The following is a 22395-nucleotide window of genomic DNA, read 5'->3' on the forward strand; positions in this document are numbered from 1 at the left end:
TGTCTGATATCATTGGGTCAGTGTAGTTCAACAGTTTAGGACAAATTACCTAATTTCTTATACAATATATTCATGTAGTAAATTTAGACAATTGTTGGCTGTAAGCCCAGAATTAAGTAAATCACTTTAGATGTTCACATTATACATTGTATTTATATAGTGATTTGTTACTCAATTTTGGCTTTAAGCCCTCAATCTGTTCACTTCAAAGATGTCCCGTGTTGCCACTGTAGGTATGTGGCAATTATAGGATCCAATGTTAGACCGATTTAAAGGTATTTAGGTGAAGTTGTTTATGTTAGTGAGTAATAGGTGTTATTGGTCAGCAATTGTCTTATACAGTATAATGCCTTGCATTTTATTCAGATCTATTATTCACAGCATGGAAGTTATTCCATTAGCTTAATCTCACAATTTAATAGTTGGTGTCTAAAGGATCACCTCTAATATTTGCGGGCTGTGGAATATATTTGGTATACTGAATACTAGCAAGGTGTATGAGAAGGACACCCTGGGCGGCCCACACTGTAGATACCGTGTTTCCCCGATAATAAGACCTACCCCAAATATAAGCCCTACCCTTGATTTTGGACACTGGTCCAAAATAAGCCCTACCCCGAAAATAAGCCCTAGTAAAATTTCATTATCTGGCGTTCAGACAATAGATTCTACCCCTGCTAAACCCCCCTGATCCCCCACTCACCACCCCTAACCCCCCCTCACCTCCGCTGTGTAGGTAAAGCACAGGCTTCTTCTGAAGCCACTTCGATTCCCGGTCCCAGGGATGCATTGCGGTGCAGCGCGTGACGTCACCGTGCACATCACGCGGCTGCAGCACGGAGCTGTGGCACAGCAAAGAAGAGCCGGACATCATTGTGACTTAAAGGAGTACTGGGGTATGTTTACCTTTATCACGGAGGACTGGGAACATGTTTATTACCGTAAGGAGGACTGGGGGTATGTTTATTAAGTAGTACTGGGGTATGTTTACCTGTATCAAGGAGGACTGGGGGCATTTTTATTAAGGAGGACTGGGGGCATGTTTATTAAGGAGGACTGGGGGCATGTTTACCTGTATCAAGAAGGACTGGGGGCATGTTTATTAAGGAGGACTGGGGGCATGTTTTTTGACATTTGCTGTCAATGTTCATTAAAATAAGCCCTACCCCGAAAATAAGCCCTATGGTGTTTTTTGTTCAAGAAAAAAAAATAAGACAGTGTCTTATTATCGGGGAAACACAGTAGCAGATCGTAGGCTGTTGTTGGTGTGCACCTAGCAGGAAAAATACTTCTGCCTTCTGCTTTTCCAATAATTGATATTCCGTCACTTTCTAAAGTGATGAATGGCCCAGGTTATAAAAGTGACAGCTCATAGGGCACGGGTGTCAAACACAAGGCCCGCGGGCCAAATCCGGCCCGCCAGACCTCGTCATGTGGCCCGCGCAGCCGCCGCCACCCACCCCGGCCTGGCGCCGATTACATTACTGCGGCTACGGCGCTGCCATGTGTGACACGCCCGCCTGACAGCAGTGCCAGTGACACCGTGACGTGCATGCGGCTGCCTGTCGGACTTGGACGCCGGCCCGGCGGTGAGCTGCCTCCTGCCTGTGGTGCCGCGCTGCGCAGCAGTGGCATCAGTTGGTTCAGTATATTTACTGTAAGTTCGGCAGTGGGGTGGGCACAGTTGTGTTGTCTCTTGTTGTCCCGACCAGTCTGTCCTGTCCACAGTCTGTGGCCGGGCAGGCAGAGAGCCAGACCAGCAGCACACAGCTGCAGCCTGAGCCCACAAATCTGCAGTGCGGCTGCCTGTGTCCAGGGTCATTATCATTATCTGTCCCACTGTCACCACCAGTCCAGAACTCTAGCGAGAGTCCTGCGAACCCAGAGGCCCAGGTCACCTGCTGGGCGATCTGAGGTCACGTCACTGTGCCCTGTCCCAGGCCCCCAGCCAATCTCCCTGCTAGTTATTACTTACATTATTACAAAAAACAGTAATAATTGAATGCAGTGACAATAATTTATGATAATAAAGAGTGGACACATAGTCCTACAGATACAACCGGCCCTTTGAATTGACCAAACTGCTGATGCGGCCCCCGATGAATTTGAGTTTGACACCCCTGTCATAGGGTGTTTAATGTGCGCCGGGCAGGGATGGCGTTCTCCTGCCACGTGCACTGATAGCAATGAAAACCCTGTCACTTGTTAAATGATGAGCAGCTCACGCTGACAACTGCAAACCGTGAGCAATATTTTGGTGCACGTTAGACAGGGCTAGTGTTCCTGGCCCGTGCACCAGCAACAATGAGTGTGCTGTCACTTGAATAGTGGAAGGCTCACGCTCTGTATTATAAGCCATGAGCCACGCTGGCTTCACGCCAGGCAGGAAGATTGTTCTCCTGCCTAATGCGCTCACCTTTTAAAGTATCCTTAATACTCACTAAACATCACAATATTACACACAATTTACTGACTGATCCCGTTCCTAACTGTTGTAGTCTAATTAGATACACATAATCGCATAGTTCACACACAATAAGGTCTGAAGCACACAGCTAAGCCGACGCATGCTTCACTGTGAAGCTTTAAAAGGCTAAGCAGAACATCGGTCACTGCAGCTCTCTATATTTGGTATGTGAGCCAATCATTCACTGCCATGTCATTTCTCATTAGTGCTCCATTAATTGTCTGTCATGTGTTTGAAACAAAGGTACTTGTTTCCTAGCACGGCGCCCACTACTCTAATTGAGTAGAGGGCTATTCAGGGTAAAAAAATCATATTGCATCGCATCGTATACCATTAATGGCATACGATGCGATGCAATACGATTATTTTATCGTATCCTATCTTTTTAATGGTAAAATAATGAGAATACATGAAAAAGATAGGATACGATATCGCATCGCATCGTATGCTATTAATGGCATACGATTTGACCGTATACGAATTTTTATCGTTTCCAATCTTTTTAATGGGCCACATTGGGTATACAATAATATGATGGTATACCCCAAAGTTAGGTTAAATATACCCCCCCACTATCCACGCCACGAGAAGCGTGGCAAGCGGCGGCGGTACGCGTACTCTGACTTTTTCATTCCCCCACTATCCACGTTGGCATGGAGTTTATTTTATATAGTGGTGCGAGTGCAGCGAGCCACTGAGCCCGAAGCGTGGCGAGCATACGCCGATTTCTTAACATGTATTCCGCGTCCCCACTATCCACGTCGGCGTGGAGTCGATTTTATATAGTGTGGCGAGCGCAGCGAGCCACCAAGCCCGAAGTGTGGTGAGCGAACGCCCATTACTTAACATGTATAATGCATCCCCTCGCGGGGCGAGCCCGAAGCGTGGTGAGCGTAGCGAGCCCCGCGAGGGGCCGCCGATTACTTAACATGTATTCCGCGTCCGCTCGCCATGCTTCGGGCTCGGTGGCTCGCTGTGCTCGCCACACTATATAGAAATCCACTCCACGCAGACGTGGATAGTGGGGGAATAAAAAAGTCAGAGGATGCGTACCGCCACCGCTCGCCACGCTTTGGGGTGGCGTGGATAGTGGGGGGGGTGCATTTAACCTAATATTGGGGTATACAATCATATTGCTGTATACCACATCAGACATTTAATGCATTAAAAATAAAAAAATGACAAAATTAAAACCCACTTTGCATCAAATCGCATGCCGCTATGATGCGATGAGATGCGATTTCACTATGGTGCCGTCCGTAGAAAACCTGGGCGCCGTGCTAGGAAACAAGTACCGAATCAAATAAATATATGAATATTGACTGCGCCTTAAATACTGCTTCCCTTGACTATAAAATAGACTACTAATTTAAAATACAGCAACAAGAAAAAAAGAGGTGGTCGTCGGCGCTGTATCGATAATGTGTTGAAATAATTAGAAACCAAGGGTCCCCAACACTTAATGGACTCCTCTGCAGAACTTTTCCTTCCGTCTAGTCGTTTTATCTGAACACTGCTGACTGACCTGGAATTAAGGCCCTATGTTCATATAAGGGTTTCTTTATCCTTTCTTCTTTTTATCCAGGAGTTCAGCCCTCAGTGTTCATATAGAGACGATACAATTGGTATATGGGGCATAAGCACACTGACCTGTTACTCACAGCCTATGTACAATTAAAGGTTTTTTTTTTCAATCTTCAAAGACAGCAGATGGTATACACATCTATCAGGAATCTCAGATGGATAACCCTTATAGAAAACACTCACCAAGGGCCAATACCCAATGTTCCTTGAATGGTTTCTTTTCCCGGATCCTCCCTTAATTGTTGATATTAAAGAGAAATCCAGTCCAATCCTCCAGACCAAAAATTATTTTATTCTTCATACAAATAGTCCATAAAAGTCACAATAAACTTAAAAAAAAAACTAAAAACGTGACACCAGATGTTTGGGATATTTCAAGGGTACCTTCCTCTCCATATAGAAGGCTTCCCCCAAAAAAATGCAGATGACTCACAGCACACTCACCAAAAACATCCAGGTGTCTTCCTCCACCCACCAACGTGTTGCAGGCTCCACTGAGCCCTTTTTCTGCAGAGGAGTCCATTAAGTGTTGGGGACCCTTGGTTTCTAATTATTTCAACACATTGGGGATACAGCGCCGACGACCAACTCTTTTTTTCTTGTCAAGTGTTTGAGCCTGTTGCTGGGTCCAATCACGAGTCATCATGACTTTGAGTGAGTGGGCAGTGGATGCAGATATTTATCACTTCTCCCCTGTCACCTCTCCTGTATATAGGGTCTGTGTGTCTGTATTTTCATATCATAGCATAAACTAGAGTGACTTTTAGTTTGATCCCCTATAAATATCCAATTGGACTATTGTTATGTGATGTCCGTTCCATGCATAGTCATGGTACATGTGGTCTTTGATCTTCTGGGGATTTGTATATTCCATTTGCTACATTAAGGGGATTATTCTGGTTGGTGCGGTATGACCGTACGCGGTCGGTAGCGGGTTTTTTTTTCAACTGCGCATGCGTAGCATTCGCTATGCGCATGTGCGACGACTTTCCTACGCTCACGGACGGGTCTCTCCGTGCGAAAAAAGCTGTCCGCAAGAGCACGGTAACTGTGGGCGGCATGGGGGCGTTTTTAGGGGAGTGGCCGGAATAATGAGGGAAACTGGGCGTAAACATGGGCATACACGGGGGTGTGCACCAAAAATGGACGGTGCTACATCCGCCTCGATCGGCTAATGCACCGTGCATTTTGTCCTCAAAACAGGCGGACGCCAACGATACCTCCAGACCACCCCTAGAGATACCGCATGAGAGCGGACGCTTGGGTCTGCTAATTAACGCTGATTACTACTCAAACACATACACCTGAATGTAATAAGCAATGCTGCAGGCTATTAAGTGAAAACCATTATTTCACTACCTGCAAGCGACACACAGCCCTCAAACACATTGGAAGCATATCTTTCTACACTTCTCTACATGTAAAGGTTGGTTTATTTTTAGGTAAGATTCTTTTTAAGACCTGCTTATATATGCCAAGATTATAACCTTCTACACACATTCAGTAAGTGTTTTTATATACTTTAAACAGCAGGACACTCAATCTACAGAAGTCGACATGTGTCAACTTTTTCTCTCTAACACAAACATTGTTTTTTGGTTAATGCAAAAAATACATAAACCACATCTAAGAGCTACAAGGATGTTTGACCAATGTCCTAAGGCCATGGCCACTATTTTTCACACAATTTTTGTATTGTAGCCAAAACACATACCTTAAGCACTTTCATATCTGCTATGAATTGGATGTAGCACACTCTGGATGTAAGATGCCACAAAGCACATTATTGCAATCACATCTCTCTAACAAAGGATACCAACATGGGCCCTTATTCTGGTTGGTGCGGTAATATCCGCGTGCGGTCGTGCCGCCGATGTTTTGTGTCTGCGCATGTGCAAAGGCGTCTCTGCGCATGTGCGAGCGGGGCGTATGGCCAAATCCCGCATGAAATGTGAACACTCCAAACAGGGGGTGGAGAGGGGCGTGAAGGGCTATTTGGGCTCATTACCATATGCATACGCCCCGCGTTTCATGGGCGTTCCCATGCAAACGCTGGGCGTACGTATGGTAATTCAGTCGTGACGCACGTGTAGGGGGCGGACATATGACATCGCCGGATGTCAGCTGCCCGCCCAGATCCCTGCTTTTGCACGGAAAAATGTCCGTGTGGTCTGAGGTTGCGGGAGCTGGTGGACCACTCGGTCCTGCATTCGATGGTCTGCGACCATCGAATGATGGGGGAGCTTCCCTGAGATGGAGGAGGCGTATTCCATGAAAAATACACGTGCGGTCCGTTCGGCCAGCTTCTTACCGCGTACGGACGGAGTTGGCGATCCGTATGGAAGGCGGGGTTTCGCACGCACGGTCCTGGCCGCATATTCGGATCCGGCCGCACCGATCAGAATAAGGGCCATGGTTATGAAACTGTAAACTCATATTTCAAGCAATATTTTAACATGTTTGCACACCAACATTTTTATAATGTTTGGTCGACTCATACATCTTTAACATACCTGTACCAACACCTATGGGGAGTCCACACTGGTATTTTTGGGAGGACACATATGCATTCCTACACAAATGTCACTTTTGCCCCTTGTTTGTCTAACTCACCCACTCCATGAGGAAATCATTGTTCTGGGCCTGCTTTTAACTACTAATGTAGGAGTTAGCTCACCTGCACAGAAACTGCTTTCTCACCTATTAAGTTGCTCTGCACAGGTGCTGCCACAAACAAATTAGCAGGGAAATGGTGGATATGACCATGTGCATGTCCTTGGAGAGGGTTAGACATCTCAAACTTAAACAACACTTCACTACATTCCCCAAAACACCAATTTCAGTAAGTACACATAAATGTATTATTTTGATGACACAAGAAATTACACATACAACATGTTTTTTATAATTAGAAATGAAATTTTATTTGCTGTTAAGCATCACAGCTTTTAATAAATTTAATGACATAAATAATAACATAAATAATATAATAACAAAAATAAAATTCTGCCAGAACAAGAAGTTGCATATCTACAAACATGTGTTACCCAGCAACTGCAATGGTGAAATAAATGGGGACACCAGCATACGACCTGCAACACCCAGGGACAATACTAACCAGGATACACACCAGCAAAAATGAACCCTGCATTTCAAGAGGTCAAATTAAACAGATTACTGCCCTTGGCACAAGAAAGAATCGATTTAGCACTCAGGAAGTGGAACCCCAGTGCAAATTTGCACATTTGGGGTCCAAACACAGAGGAAGTGACTCAGTATACATTATTTTGGGCCTTTTTAGATGGGACCTTGGGGACAGGGGCCTTGGGGACAGGAGCCTTCGGCCACTGGACACAGGAGGATCGGCAGAGGGTCCAAGGGTCCAAAGTGACATTTGTGTAGGAAAGGTGTGGATCAGCTTGGGGTGGGGCACCCAGGGTCCAAGGGTCCAAAGTGACATTTGTGTAGGAAAGGTGTGGAGCAGCTTGGGGTGGGGCAGCAGATGTGGTGTCGTCCCTTTGGGACCTGCCGGTGGTGACCAGCTCCGCCAGAATGTCATTGTGGCGGCTAAGTTGCTGGGGAATGCTTTGGGCAAAGGCCTCTAACTGTTGGCTGTTTGAATTCTTCCAGTCCACCAGGAAATCACCAAACTGCTGCTGACGGGCCGCAGCCTCCACCCCTTGCTGCTCGATCCTATCCAGCAGCTCTGTCCACCTGGCATCCCATGTGGCCTGTGGCTGGGGGTGTGTTGTTGGCCGAGGCTGCTCCACTTGTGGGTCTGAAGGGGAAGATGCTGCCGGTACCTCAGGAGTATCTGGATATTCTAGGATAAATAAAAAAACAATGTCACCATCACATACACAAACAATATCTCTTACCACAATCAAAGCATCACTGTAAATTACCTTCAAGCTCAGCAGCAAAGACCTCCGCCGGGAGCTGGCTATCCATATTGGATATCCCACTGACCTCTGCCACATCCACCACGTCCAATGCCACCAGCTCCAGGGGGGTATATTCCAATCCTGATGGCATAGGCCCCCTCCCGGTGGACATGCTGTGATTGTAACGGTCAGTCATCTTCCTCTTCAGCCCACTTTTGAAGTCTGTCCACCTACAAATGTAATAAAAAATTACAATCAGGAGATATGTGCACCACTGTGCTACAGAACATCATTACTACGTTAATTTTCCTAGTAAGGGTGATATGTTTTCTTTTCAGCATACGTTTGCCACACACACATATATGTCACCATTATGAGGCATTACAGTGTCTCATATCACTCATTAGGCCGCTAAATGCACATACATATCTCACTATGCTGAAATGAGGGCAGCCATGGCCAAAGTATGATCCTCCACCTGTTGTGAAACTACACATCCCAGCATAGCTTGCCAGTGTTGCTATTAGGGAGTAATTTAACGATGGGAAGGCATGCTGGGATGTGTAGTTTCTCAGCAGCTACATGTGCACAGTTTGGACATCCTTGTTTCATTAGCATCATATGGAACATGTTTCTAGACCTCTTTTACAAAAACACACTTGTTGTTATCCCATCACATATTTCACATTAGCAGAACTGTGGCCATAACCTCACATCACGCCTATGGTGCATGTTTCATATATAAATGTGGGTTATAACACATGGTTGTGTTCACATGTGACATTGAAGTGTAACACTATCTACAAACACATCTTTCTATTATCCTCAAAACATACATGTAACATATGTACACACATATTTCATTATCAGGGGGAGAAACACACTTGCCTTTTCTTCACCGCCACCAAATCCCTTGGCACTCTTGAGACCTTGTTCACTTCCTCTGTGATCTTCTCCCAAATGGTCATCTTTGCACTGGTAGACAGCTTTCTGGGCACTAATTCGATCAACTCTCTTGCTAGGGGCACTAAAACTTTCACTTCTTCCTCTTGAAATGCAGGGTTTCTCTTTTTGCTGGTGGTATCCTGCTCAGTACTCTGCCTAGATGGTGCATGTCATTTTCTGGTGGCCCCAGTCACCTCACCATGCAGCTGCTGGGTCACACATGTTGGCAGAGATGCAACCTCTTGTTCTGGCTGGTTGCTGGGCCCTTCTTGAGTGGGGCCAGTTTGAACAGGAAAAAAAAGGGGGGGTGGTTGACTGCGCTGAATTGTAGAGGGATGGATATTTTACAAAAGAAAATTCAGAATAGCATAATCATAAGCAAATAGGTCAGGTGTGTGGTAAAAAAAGATAAGACAATTTATTGTAACTTTTTCACATGAATATATAAAAAATATATCAAAATATCAAAATAAAACAACAATAATAAAATGGTTAAAATAGACACTGATCATATAGTCACCCTTAGATGATAGGACAGTTCGGTCCAGTTAGTGGATCTTGATTTTTTTAAAGAATAGTAAGATTGGATGGATGTGTCCACACCTGGAGATTTTTGTAGAAATTGCACGATTGGATGGTTTTGTCCACACCTGGAGATGTCGTTTTTTCCGTGCTGTATGTCGCAAAGTGAGGGGCCAGTTCACTTTGTAATGCAGGTATTGTAATCCATAGTAATGGTACCGAGGATGGTATTGTGGTACTTGGGGGAACACTGGACCTCTGTGGACCCAGACGGGCTTGTTAAGGAGGTGGCGTGCCTCCAGATGGATAGAAGCCTCGGGTGGGGATATGGGTATCTCTGGTGTTCCGCTCACTGAGTAGTTGGAATGATGAAAAAGGTTTTCCAGGAGTGGATTCTCCTAATAGAGGTGTGGTAACCAGTAGGAAGGACCGTGAGTGTCAAATTTTGAGGGGTGATCAGGTCATGCAGGGGCGCACCAACGCGTTTCGCTGCTCTCAGCAGCTTTTTCAAGGTCGGCCCCTCACTTTGCGACATACAGCACGGAAAAAACGACATCTCCAGGTGTGGACAAAACCATCCAATCGTGCAATTTCTACAAAAATCTCCAGGTGTGGACACATCCATCCAATCTTACTATTCTTTAAAAAAATCAAGATCCACTAACTGGACCGAACTGTCCTATCATCTAAGGGTGACTATATGATCAGTGTCTATTTTAACCATTTTATTATTGTTGTTTTATTTTGATATTTTGATATATTTTTTATATATTCATGTGAAAAAGTTACAATAAATTGTCTTATCTTTTTTTACCACACACCTGACCTATTTGCTTATGATTATGCTATTCTGAATTTTCTTTTGTAAAATATCCATCCCTCTACAATTCAGCGCAGTCAACCACCCCCCCTTTTTTTGCCTTCTACTGTATTGGGGTCGACTTCCCCCTTTTTTAGACTGCTGCTACATTTAGCCAAACCACTCATACACAGCGCCTTTTGTGGATATCCGTATCCCTTCTTTTCCTTCCTTCCAGTTTGAACAGGGCCTGTTTGGGAGGGACCCCCTTGAACTTTTGCCATAGTCCTCTCTTGGGCCCTCCTTCTCCGCTCCTGTTCCCTCCTGCTCAATGACTCCAGCAGAGATTCGACTCTTGCCCTCTCTAGAGCATCCTCAGCTGCGGAATCATCAGAGCCTGACATGTTTGCAGCAAAAGTGGTCTGCATCTGGCTGCATATTTATAGGCTGAAATCCCGCCTTAGACAAGGGGCGTATTTTTTTTTCGCAATGCTGTAGCTAATTTCCGCCGAATATTCCCGCTTAAATTACGCGGAAACAACGCACATAATCATTCACCTGTACATGAACATACACAGGTTCTTGAACATTCTGTGCTACATGCCTACATGTGTTCACCTGTAATTCCACTGATGAGTGTTTTCGTGTGGTCCCTGTTGGAGTACTTGTGTGGTGTTTTGTGTAAAATTACAAACATACCAACGTCACAATGCTTTTCTTACATTTCTTATGTGTAATAATTATGTACAGAGCAACAGGTTGTATCCCATCACATACGTTATTATTATGCGTTAATATCAGATATTTGCGTCTATAAATTTTCGCATTATATATATATATATATATATATATATATATATATATATATATATATACAGTACGTGTCGCCATACATTGAATGCATACTGTATGTTCTTGTGTGTATATCGGAAAGGTCAGCGAATCTTTTCATTCGCATACATATTGTTAACTAATATGGATTAATAAAGTTAACAATAAAAAAAAGTTGTTTTCGATCAATCAGCAACCACCAAAACTTATATATGTACCTGCAATTAATAACTGTGCCATTGCCAAAATGTCTGCCACTAGGGCTGCGCCTTTTTCAAGGGCAGAACTATTGGCCTTGGTGCTGGTAATGGACCGGCGCCTGGGGCCAAGGGGCCCCTATGTCTCCAATGCGGAGAAACGCCGGGTGTATAACGCTGCCCGGCGCTTGATATACGCCCGGACCGGCGTCCAGAGGAGCCTGGGACAAGTGGAGCGCCGGTGGTCAGACCTTCGGTGCTGCCAGCCAGTACTCTTATGTTCAATTCGGCGGCATATTAGCTGATGTAAGTCTTATTATTTTTTTTTTGTTGTTATTTTCAAAAATGTATGCGTTTTTTAGCAATGTTTTAAGTAATGCTTTAAAATATGTGCATGACTATTTGGGTGTATGTATGGGTGTATATGGGTATATATGGTTGTATAGGGGTATATATGGGTGTATATGGGTATATATGGTTGTATAGGGGTATATATGGGTGTATATGGGTGTATATGGTTGTATAGGGGAATATATGGGTGTATATGGTTAAGGTCTGATATTGTGTGTAGCAGATATATTCATTATCAAGAACAATTTCAACAAAAAAAGGAAATGTATCATTTGGTTTTTTATGAACATGAGTAATGTTAATTTTTACTTCTCCCATTTTCATGAAACACAACCTTCAATTTCGATAACATCAACATGAACATTTCAGCACACGCAATGGCACGCATGAGGGCCAGAGAGGAGGCCCAGCGGCAGGAGGCCCAGCGGCAGGAGGAAGAATCGATGGAGAGCACCTTGGGGCCCACTGGTGCACACACCATATCCCCCTCCACTTCCACCAGCCACTCACCCACCCCCAGCCACTCATCCACCCCCAGCCACTCACCCACCCCCAGCCACTCACCCACCCCCAGACACTCACCCACCCCCAGACACTCCCCTGCTCCTGGAGAACCATCCAGCCCAAGCCACTCCCCTGCTCCTGGAGAACCATCCAGCGAAGACCAGGATGGCACAAGTAGCCATAAGTAAACAATGTGCCTAATGTTTACATACACATTTCTACACATAAACAATCACAACACCCACATATGTGTAGGCCACATCCTCATTAGTTGCAACATATCGCTGCAGTGCAACCCTGAGCTGTGGCCTGTCCTCCTCCAGGAACAAGGGTCCCCTTGGTGTATTTTTTGAGTGTGGCCATGCCTCACCCCTTGAGCAATTGACATAACAGTACATCCAATGACATATCCTACAGTAGTGGTGTTGAAGTTATGTGGGGCCAGCTGTTGTGTAACTACGCTTCCCAGCATGATGTGCAACAATAATTTATAGATTGGTTTGTTAGTAGTGTGTGAGGCCATATGGATGCATGCTTTCCAAACATTGCTGTAGGCCTATATTTTGTACTGCAATGTCCTACTTTTTACATAGTAAGGAGTGCTAAAGCCACAACAATGTCATTACCCTTAAATAGCACAGGTTAATTGTGAGTTTTGAGGTGATTCCACCAGCACAAACCTTCCAATTGTGATGAAGCATACTTTCATCCAAGAAGGAGGAATTTATTTCATGTTCTGAAATATGTACAGTATGTGTGTGTCAACATAATATTATTTATTAGCGTGTTGACATCAGGCCCATCTTCAATGTATTTGAAAAATGTATGTGGCCTTCACACTTAACTCACACCTTCTTCTTATATAAAAAAAAACTACAAACATTTGTGTATATTAGATATTAATGATAATGGGTGAGATTTATTAGAGATCGATGTTGGGTTTTTGGCGATTTTTATCGCAAAAACGGCCGTTTTTTCATTTTTTTTCCCAAATCGACTACTTAATGGGTGGCGATTTGCGGCATAAATCACACTTTTTGCCGCGAAATCGCACTTTCTGAAAGTGCGATTTTTTTTTAACTCCGGAATTTGCATCCAGATGTTTTTCCCATTGAAAAAGATACAATTCGCAAAAAATAGACCTGATCCTGACTGGCGATTTTGTCAGAAACATGGCGATTTTATCAGAACCATGCACAGATCATTGTGATCTGTGTATGGTTCTTTGGTTAAATATGTGTAAAAGTAATAAAAAAAAATTGGCGTGAGGTCCCCCCTCCTGTACATAACCAGCCCCGGGCTCATTGAGCTGGACCTGGTTCCAAAAATACGGGGGACAAAAAGCGTAGGGGTCCCCCGTATTTTGAAACCAGCACCGGGCTCCAACAGCCCGCAGTGTCATGCCACAGCCGTGGGACACTTTTTACACAAGGTCCCCCGGCCGTACCATGAGCACCGTGGCTGGTCAGCCTTGGACAGGGTACCTGGAGGAGTGGGGACCCCCCCAATAAAGGGGTCCCCCCCAGGCTCCACCCATCCAGGGCTGAAGCCCGGGGCTGTCACCGGCGTCCCTGGCCATTGGACGCTGGCCTGATATGGTTAAATTCTCATTCATAACATTGCTTAATACAGGAGAACTACAAGTGCCAGCAGACCTCCCCCGCAGGCTGGGACTTGGAGAACCACAAGTCCCAGCATGCGGGGCATTAATGGGCCCGCTGGGACTTGTAGTCCACCTGTAAAAAGAATGTTAAAAGAAAACACACACACAGAAAAGTAAAACTTTATTACACACACATCCACACACACCTCACTTTTACACCGCTATACATACCGATCCAGGATCCAGCGCTGGTCTCTCTGCAGCAGAGCCGGACAGCCCGCACTGACAGCGGGCTGAACCGGCTTCCTCCGATGCAGCTAACAGCTTCTGTCGCGCTGTCCCGGCGCGACACAGGCTGAGAGCGTGATTGGGCGATGCGTCTCCATGGAGACGCATAGCTCAGCCCTGATTGGCTGAGCTATGCGTCTCCATGGAGACATGTTAGACTTCTGTATGTTTATTATAGCAACCACTGTTCTCAACTGTGTTTATAGATACATATTGTCAGTGTATGTCTGATAGTTGTTGATAAAGTTTTTCAGGTACTTTCTGTTTCTCACTCACTGATCTTTATGCAGTAGCTGGTGATGCAGCAAGTCCAGAGTGGAGCGTGTCATCCAAGTTATATGTTCATCATTAAACGTTCTTCTTGCAAATCTTACAGCATCTACTTGTTCTAAATGCGTTCCTGCTAACAGGTTATGGGCCCAGGACTGCAGAAAGAGAAGTAACAAGAGTTAAAAGTACTCAAACAGAAAGGCGGAACCCAGAAGAGACATGGCTGCCATTAACAGTGCCTCAGCCAAATTCACAGTGATGAATCTGACTAACCAGAATTACCAGACATGGAAATTCAAAGTAAAGATGCTGCTTATAAGAGAAGGTACGTGGAAATGCATACAAGAACCTAAACCTAACCCAGTCACAGAGGAATGGACTGAGAGAGATCAGAAACCCCAGAGTACAATCTCTCTCAGTATAGATGATGATCAGATCGTGCATATATGTAACTGTGACAGTGCAAAAGATATGTGGGATGTGCTGCAGAAAGTGCACGAGAGAGCAAATTTAAGCAATAAGCTATATTTAATCAGAAAGCTGTATCAGTCTAAACTGCTTAAAGGCCAGGACATGCAGGATTATATAAGATGTACTCTAGAAATGGTAGAGCGTCTGCGTTGCATAGGAGAAGAAATAAAAGACTTTCATATAGCAGCCCTGCTACTCAGTGGTCTCCCAGATAGTTATGAGACACTTGTAACTGCGCTAGATGCCAGACCAGACGATGAACTTACATTAGAGTATGTGAAAGGCAAACTTGTGGATGAATATAAGCGCAAGACTGAGAGCACAAATAAGGATGAAGGATCCTTAGCAGAATCGGCATTAAAGGTGCAGAACTGTTTTCAGAAATCCACTCAGAGACATGAAACACGTGAATGTTTTGTATGCAAGAGACCCGGTCACTTAAAGGCAGATTGTAGAGTTTGGAAAGCCAGAATGGATCAGTTAAAGAAACAAGATGCTAAGCAAGAAGCAAAATGTGCTATAAAAGAGCCAGGAAACACTTCTAATGCTGAATTTGCCTTTCATAGTAACAGCGGTACATCAGTGATAAATGCGTGGTGCATTGACTCAGGAGCTACAAGTCATATGACTAATGATAAAAATGTCTTTACTCAGTTGGACCAAAGTAATTCAGAAAGAATAGCTACAGCTAATGGACAATACATGGTTTCAGGAGGAATAGGGGAAGGTTATCTTTACTGTCCAGTCTCTCCAACATTTACCAGAAAAATATTTATGAAGAATGTACTGTATGTGCCCAATCTTGACACTAACCTGCTATCAGTGAAAAAGCTCGCCAAGCAAGGACATATTGTGACATTTAAAGGTGACAAGTGTATTATTACAAATGGAAGCCACATTCTTGCAGAAGGAACTATCAAAGATGAGCTATATCAGTTAAAGTGCAGAGAAGTTGTTAATACCGCTAAGCAGGAGCATGTTAACTGCATCCATGTATGGCACCGTCGTCTAGGGCACAGAAATCCAGCAGCAATAAGAAAACTAGCCCAAGAACAGCATGCAAATGGTATCAAAATTGATCCTTGCACACAAATGATGAAGTGTACCAGCTGCCTAAAAGGGAAAATGACAAGAAAACCTTTTCCAAAAGCAAGTAATAGTAGAGCTGAAAATTGTCTGGATATAATTCACACAGATGTATGTGGACCAATGAAAAATATGACCCTAGGACAGAAAAGATATTTTCTTACATTCATTGATGATTACTCCAAATTCACAACTCTTTACCTGCTGCAAAGTAAGGATGAAGTCTCAGAAAAACTTGAAGAATATCTTGCCCAAGTAAACAACAAGTTCGGAAGATTTCCAAAAATAATGCGTGCAGATAATGGCACAGAATACAAGAGTGGCAAAACACAAACCATTCTGAAAAGACATGGAGTTACATTCCAGACTACGGTACCATATAATCCAGAGCAAAATGGTGTCGCTGAAAGAATGAATCGGACACTATGTGAAAGTGGGCGGAGCATTCTCTTTGATGCAGATTTGCCAGCAACTTACTGGGGAGAAGCAATCATGACAGCCTGTTATCTTCAAAATCGTTTATTAGGTAAAACAACTGAAAAGACTCCATATGAACTATGGAATGGAAAGAAGCCTGACCTGCATCATATTAAAATATTTGGAAGTAAAGCATTTGTACATGTTCCAAAGGAAAAGCGCTCAAAATGGGATGCTCGAGCAGAGGAAGGAGTGCTCGTAGGTTACAGTGAGTCTCAAAAGGGATACAGAATTCTACATAAAGAAACCAACCAGGTGACAATAAGTAGAAGTGTTATAATTGATGAAAACTCAGTGTATCTTACATTTGAAGAAATGACACAGGCAGTGCAGCTTGAAGAACAACCACCGTCAGTAGAAGAAAATAATATTGAAGTTGCTATAAGTGATCCTGTTACTGCTGAAGAGGAAAGATTACCTCTACCTCTAGTCAGGAGTTCTACAAGGTGTAATAAGAATATTCCACCAAAGCGACTATCTTATCTTGCACGAACAGCACCAGAACCTGAACCAGAATCCTGGAAAGACATGCAAAAACTGCCCACTAATAAAAAGGAAAAATGGATTAAAGCAGCTGATGAAGAAATGGAATCTCTTAAACAGCTCCAGACATGGGAACTTACAGAGTTACCTGTAGGAAAACATGCAGTTGGATGTAAATGGGTTTTTAAAACCAAATATGACTCTGAAGGTAAAGTCCACAGATTTAAAGCAAGATTAGTAGCAAAGGGCTATACTCAAAAATATGGTGAAGATTATGATGCAACTTTTGCACCAGTTGCGAAACAGAGTACTTTCAGAACCTTGATGGCCATAGCTGCTTTAAGAAATATAGAAGTAAGGCATTTTGACATTAAAATTGCTTTTCTCAATGGTGATAAGAATTGTACATGGCTCAGCCTGAAGGTTATATAGTAGAGGGCAAAGAGCATCTTGTCTGCAAATTACAAAAATCTCTCTATGGTCTCAAACAATCAGCTAGAGCATGGAACAGTAAAATAAATGAAGTTTTACTAAACGAAATGTTCACAAGAAGTAAGGCAGACTCATGCCTATACTCCAAGTTTGAAGATGGGAAGTGGATGTATCTACTCTTGTATGTGGATGATTTGATTATTGCCCATGAAGAAAATGAAGAAATCAAAAAGTTAAGTGAAGTTCTGAATTCACACTTTGAAACTAAAGATCTGGGAGAGGTGACATACTATCTAGGAATCCAGATACAGCGGAAAGAAGATGGAAGTTTTCTGCTCAATCAATCTGCTAAAATTACTAAAATTCTCAATCAGTTTAAAATGTCAGAGGCTAAAGGTGTGACTACGCCAATGGACGCAGCTTATCTCAAACTGGAAGGAGAAGATGATCTCTTGCCCAATAATGAACAATACAGACAAGCAGTGGGGGCACTTATATATGTGGCAACCACTACAAGGCCAGATATTTCAGTTGCCATGTCTCATCTTTGTAGGCGTGTGAGTAAACCTCGTCAAAGAGATTGGAATGCAATCAAGAGAGTCATGCAGTACCTTAAACACACACAGGACTTGAACCTGACATTGTCAGAAAAAGGAAATCTTGAATTGACAGGATATGTGGATTCAGATTGGGCAGGTGATTACAAGGATCGTAAGTCAACAAGTGGCTACCTATTCAAGGTTGGAGACAGCCTAATATCATGGTCCAGCAAAAAGCAAATTTCAGTTGCCTTATCATCAACAGAAGCGGAATACATCTCAGCAGCTTATGCCAGTCAAGAAGTTGTTTGGTTACGTCAGTTACTACAGGATTTTGGAGAGTCAGTAGCAAAACCAACGGTATTGTTTGAGGACAATCAGGGATGTATAAAACTTGCAAACAGTGAAAAGATAAATGCTAGAACCAAACATGTTGATGTGAAGCATCATTTTCTACGTGATCTAGTGGAGCAAAATGTAATTCTTCTTGAATATTGTGAGACTGACAATATGTTAGCTGATATTATGACAAAGCCAGTACCAAGGCCAAAGTTTGAGGATATCAGATCTAGAATGGGACTTGTTTGAGAAGCAGTAGTTGAGTGGGGGTGTTAGACTTCTGTATGTTTATTATAGCAACCACTGTTCTCAACTGTGCTTATAGATAGATATTGTCAGTGTATGTCTGATAGTTGTTGATAAAGTTTTTCAGGTACTTTCTGTTTCTCACTCACTGATCTTTATGCAGTAGCTGGTGATGCAGCAAGTCCAGAGTGGAGCGTGTCATCCAAGTTATATGTTCATCATTAAACGTTCTTCTTGCAAATCTTACAGCATCTACTTGTTGTAAATGCGTTCCTGCTAACAAGACACATAAGCCGGAGACGCTCTCAGCCTCTGTTGCGCTGGGACAGCGCGACAGAAGCTGTTAGCTGCATCGGAGGAAGCCGGTTCAGCCCGCTGTCAGTGTGGGCTGTCCGGCTCTGCTGCAGAGAGACCAGCGCTGGATCCTGGATCGGTATGTATAGCAGTGTAAAAGTGAGGTGTGTGTGGATGTGTGTGTAATAAAGTTTTACTTTTCTGTGTGTGTGTTTTCTTTTAACATTCTTTTTACAGGTGGACTACAAGTCCCAGTGGGCCCATTAATGCCCCGCATGCTGGGACTAGTGGTTCTCCAAGTCCCAGCCTGCGGGGGAGGTCTGCTGGCACTTGTAGTTCTCCTTTATTAAGCAATGTTAGGAATGAGAATTTAACTATATCAGGCCGGCATCCAATGGCCAGGGACGCCGGTGACAGCCACGGGCTTCAGCCCTGGACGGGTGGAGCCTGGGGGGGGGACCCCTTTATTGGGGGGGTCCCCACTCCTCCAGGTACCCTGTCCAAGGCTGACCAGCCACGGTGCTCATGGTACGGCCGGGGGACCTTGTGTAAAAAGTGTCCCCCGGCTGTGGCATGACACTGCGGGCTGTTGGAGCCCGGTGCTGGTTTCAAAATACGGGGGACCCCAGATTTTTTGTCCCCCGTATTTTTGGAACCAGGATTGGTCCAAGAGTCCGGGGCTGGTTTCAGAAATACGGGGGACCCCTACGCTTTTTGTTCCCCGTATTTTTGGAACCAGGTCCGGCTCAATGAGCCCGGGGCTGGTTATGTACAGGAGGGGGGACCTCACGCCATTTATTTATTTTATTTTTTATCACAAAATCGAACATTTTAACAAAATCGCACCTTTTCATGACTAAAAAAATCGCACTTTTCATCCCGAAAATCGCCCTACATCGCACTTTCTCGCACTTTTCATGCCGGAATACACACCTCATTAAATATACGATTTCGCGGCAAAAATGCGATTTTAAAAAACGGCGATACAGGGCGATATGAGCAAAAATCGCATTTTCGGAAAAACGGTCAACACAATAAATCTCGCCCAATGTTTTTTTTACCTTCACTACAGACACTGAACAGCAGCAGGATGAGGTGCAACACATTTTGAGGGAAATCTTCCTCACCCTCCTGTACCTCAACATTTTGTTTGGGAAATTCTTCTATTTTTTTTGCATTAATAAAAAGTTTCTGTTCATGTAGAAATTGCCTGTGTTTTTATTCAGAAATATGTTAGAGGGTTTGTAAGGGCAGGTACATATAGATGTGTAATGTCACTTATATTTGTATTTTGACGTGAGGGGTAACCATTGATGTGTGAATGTGTGTGTTTTTGGGTTAAATAACACAGTGAAAATGCATGAATGTTTAATGTTAGATTAAAACATCACACATAACATCAGGGTAGGTATACATGTTAATAATTCTGAGCAAACTAATTATGGACATAATTTAGTACATACTGTACACACAAACACCAACATAACTTTATTTTAAAGTCAAACCAATGTGGGGACACATAGATAGTGAATAAAATGGCAAATTAGAACATAATAAATATAGATGTAATGAGGGTTTAAATGTTGTTTGATTAGGCTGTTTATTATGGTAGTCAATTGAGTTAATTGACTTCTCTATCCTCATCCAGCTTTGATGCTGTTGAAAACCCTCTCCTGCCTGGATGACCCAAAGCTTCCTGAAACTAAACATGGCTAAAACTGAACTTCTAATCTTCCATCCCCCAAACATCACCTCTTCTCCCACTATCTCCATCAGCATTGGTGAAACCGAGATCACCTCCACTGACCAAATGAGCTGCCTCAGTGTCATCATTGACTCCTGCCTCTCTTTCACCCTCCACATACGTGCTAGCTCACAGTCTTGCTGCTTTCACCTCCGCAACATCTCGCGCAACAGACCATTACTCTCCACTGACGCAACCAAAATTCTCATTCACTCTCTTGTCATCTCCCGCCTTGACTACTGCAACATCCTTCTCTCCGGGCTAACTCTCGCCCGCCTCGCACCTCTCCAAACCATTCTTAATGCTGCTGCTAGGCTCATCTTCCTTTCCCACAGCTCTACCTCCGCCTCCCCCCTCTGTGGCTCACCTTTCCTTTCCGAGTTCTCTTTAAACTCCTCATCACCACCTACAAGGCTCTCTCTCCTCCTCCACCGCTCCTTACCTCTCTTCACTGATCTCTATCCACACTCCCTCCCATCCTCTTCTCTCCTGACCTCTCACCTAATCACCTCCTCCCACTACTGTGTCCAAGACTTCTCTCGTGCTGCCCCCCTGCACTGGAACAACCTCCCGCCACCCATCAGGCTTTCTGATTCCCTTACCTCCTTCAAGCGCTCCCTCTAAACCCACTTCTTCCGACTAGCCTATACCTCCTCCTCCTCCTAACCTCTTTCACTCTTCCTATCCTGCCTACCCAACCCCTCCATCTGTTCCCATCTGTTCCTACTTATCCTATTGTTTTTCGTTCATCCACCCACCTCCTTTCAGTCTGTTAACTCTTATGTGTAGGGCTCTCCTTCCTCATGTACTCACCCTACCTCTTTACCTCACCAGCGCCCCTGCCCTGTTCTCCCCTTTCACTACTTCATCTTCAGTCTCCTCGACAATTTCGACACCTACTTCAGAACTGATGCTGATTTTAGTTCTACCAGCTATACCCCTATTTATGCTGTATTTTATCAACACACCCTGTACGTAACCTTATAATTTGTTTTTTGTTTGCTATGTACGGCGCTGCGGACACTTTGTGGTGCCTTATAAATAAACATACTACTAATACCTGACTCTGGATACAAATACCCACCAGACAAATTTGGATGGAAATATAAATTTACTTTGTCAGCTGTCTTATTTGAAATTTCCATAACAACATCATGCAGAAATATCCCTGTAATATATTATTTTAAAATTGTGCACATTGACTTTTATGTCTAATGATTCATCATATTATTATTAATTTATATAATTTATATATTTTTTAATTATTAAATTTGTATATTATTATTTTTGAGAACCGTCTTGTCTGATCCTTGTTACAGCCAGCGCTGTCACATCTCTTCATTTTATACTTTTGTTACCAATTAGGGCCTGACAACCCTGTGCCAATAGCTGTTGATTGCGCACCACGCATACATACTTCTTTTTTCCATCTAAAGCATTGTGACTGCTCTTGTGGATGAAGCCCTTCATTCGCATTGCCAGGATACGAGGGTGATCAATCAATTGAGAGATATATATTGAACTGCTTTGGACTAAGATTTTACATTTACTCCTGAAGAAGCCGGTCGTGTAGCATCCAGGGAAATGCGTTGAGCCTTTATTTACTTCCTACTGCATTTACCACCTTCCATTGGCTGATCCATCCTGAGAATTCATCCCCCCATCAATAATAAACTATGCATATGAGCCTTTGTTCCTAATTAACCATCTAAAAAGGTGGGAATTGCAATCTCCAGGAGTCCTGAGCTCTTGGAATTATAAAGCACACCAAGGGTGTGGGAGATACGTTTGTGAAGGTGGGACGTCAACATCCTCCACCAACACCTTAAGACCCCTATCAGCCACTATACCAATAAGAAATGGTAATATAAAGCTAAAGTATATACAGTTGGAAAGTGCAACTTCAATTTGAATATCATTTTATAGAAAATACAGCTTGATGATAACTAGATTTTATTTGCAATCAATAATAATTTTATTGTGTCATACATGTAATTTTTACTTTGTTATATATTAAAAAACTTATTTTTTAATTGAAC

This window comes from Crinia signifera, chromosome 8 (assembly GCF_055691185.1).
Source record: "Crinia signifera chromosome 8, ASM5569118v1, whole genome shotgun sequence".
NCBI classification, from domain to species: domain Eukaryota; kingdom Metazoa; phylum Chordata; class Amphibia; order Anura; family Myobatrachidae; genus Crinia; species Crinia signifera.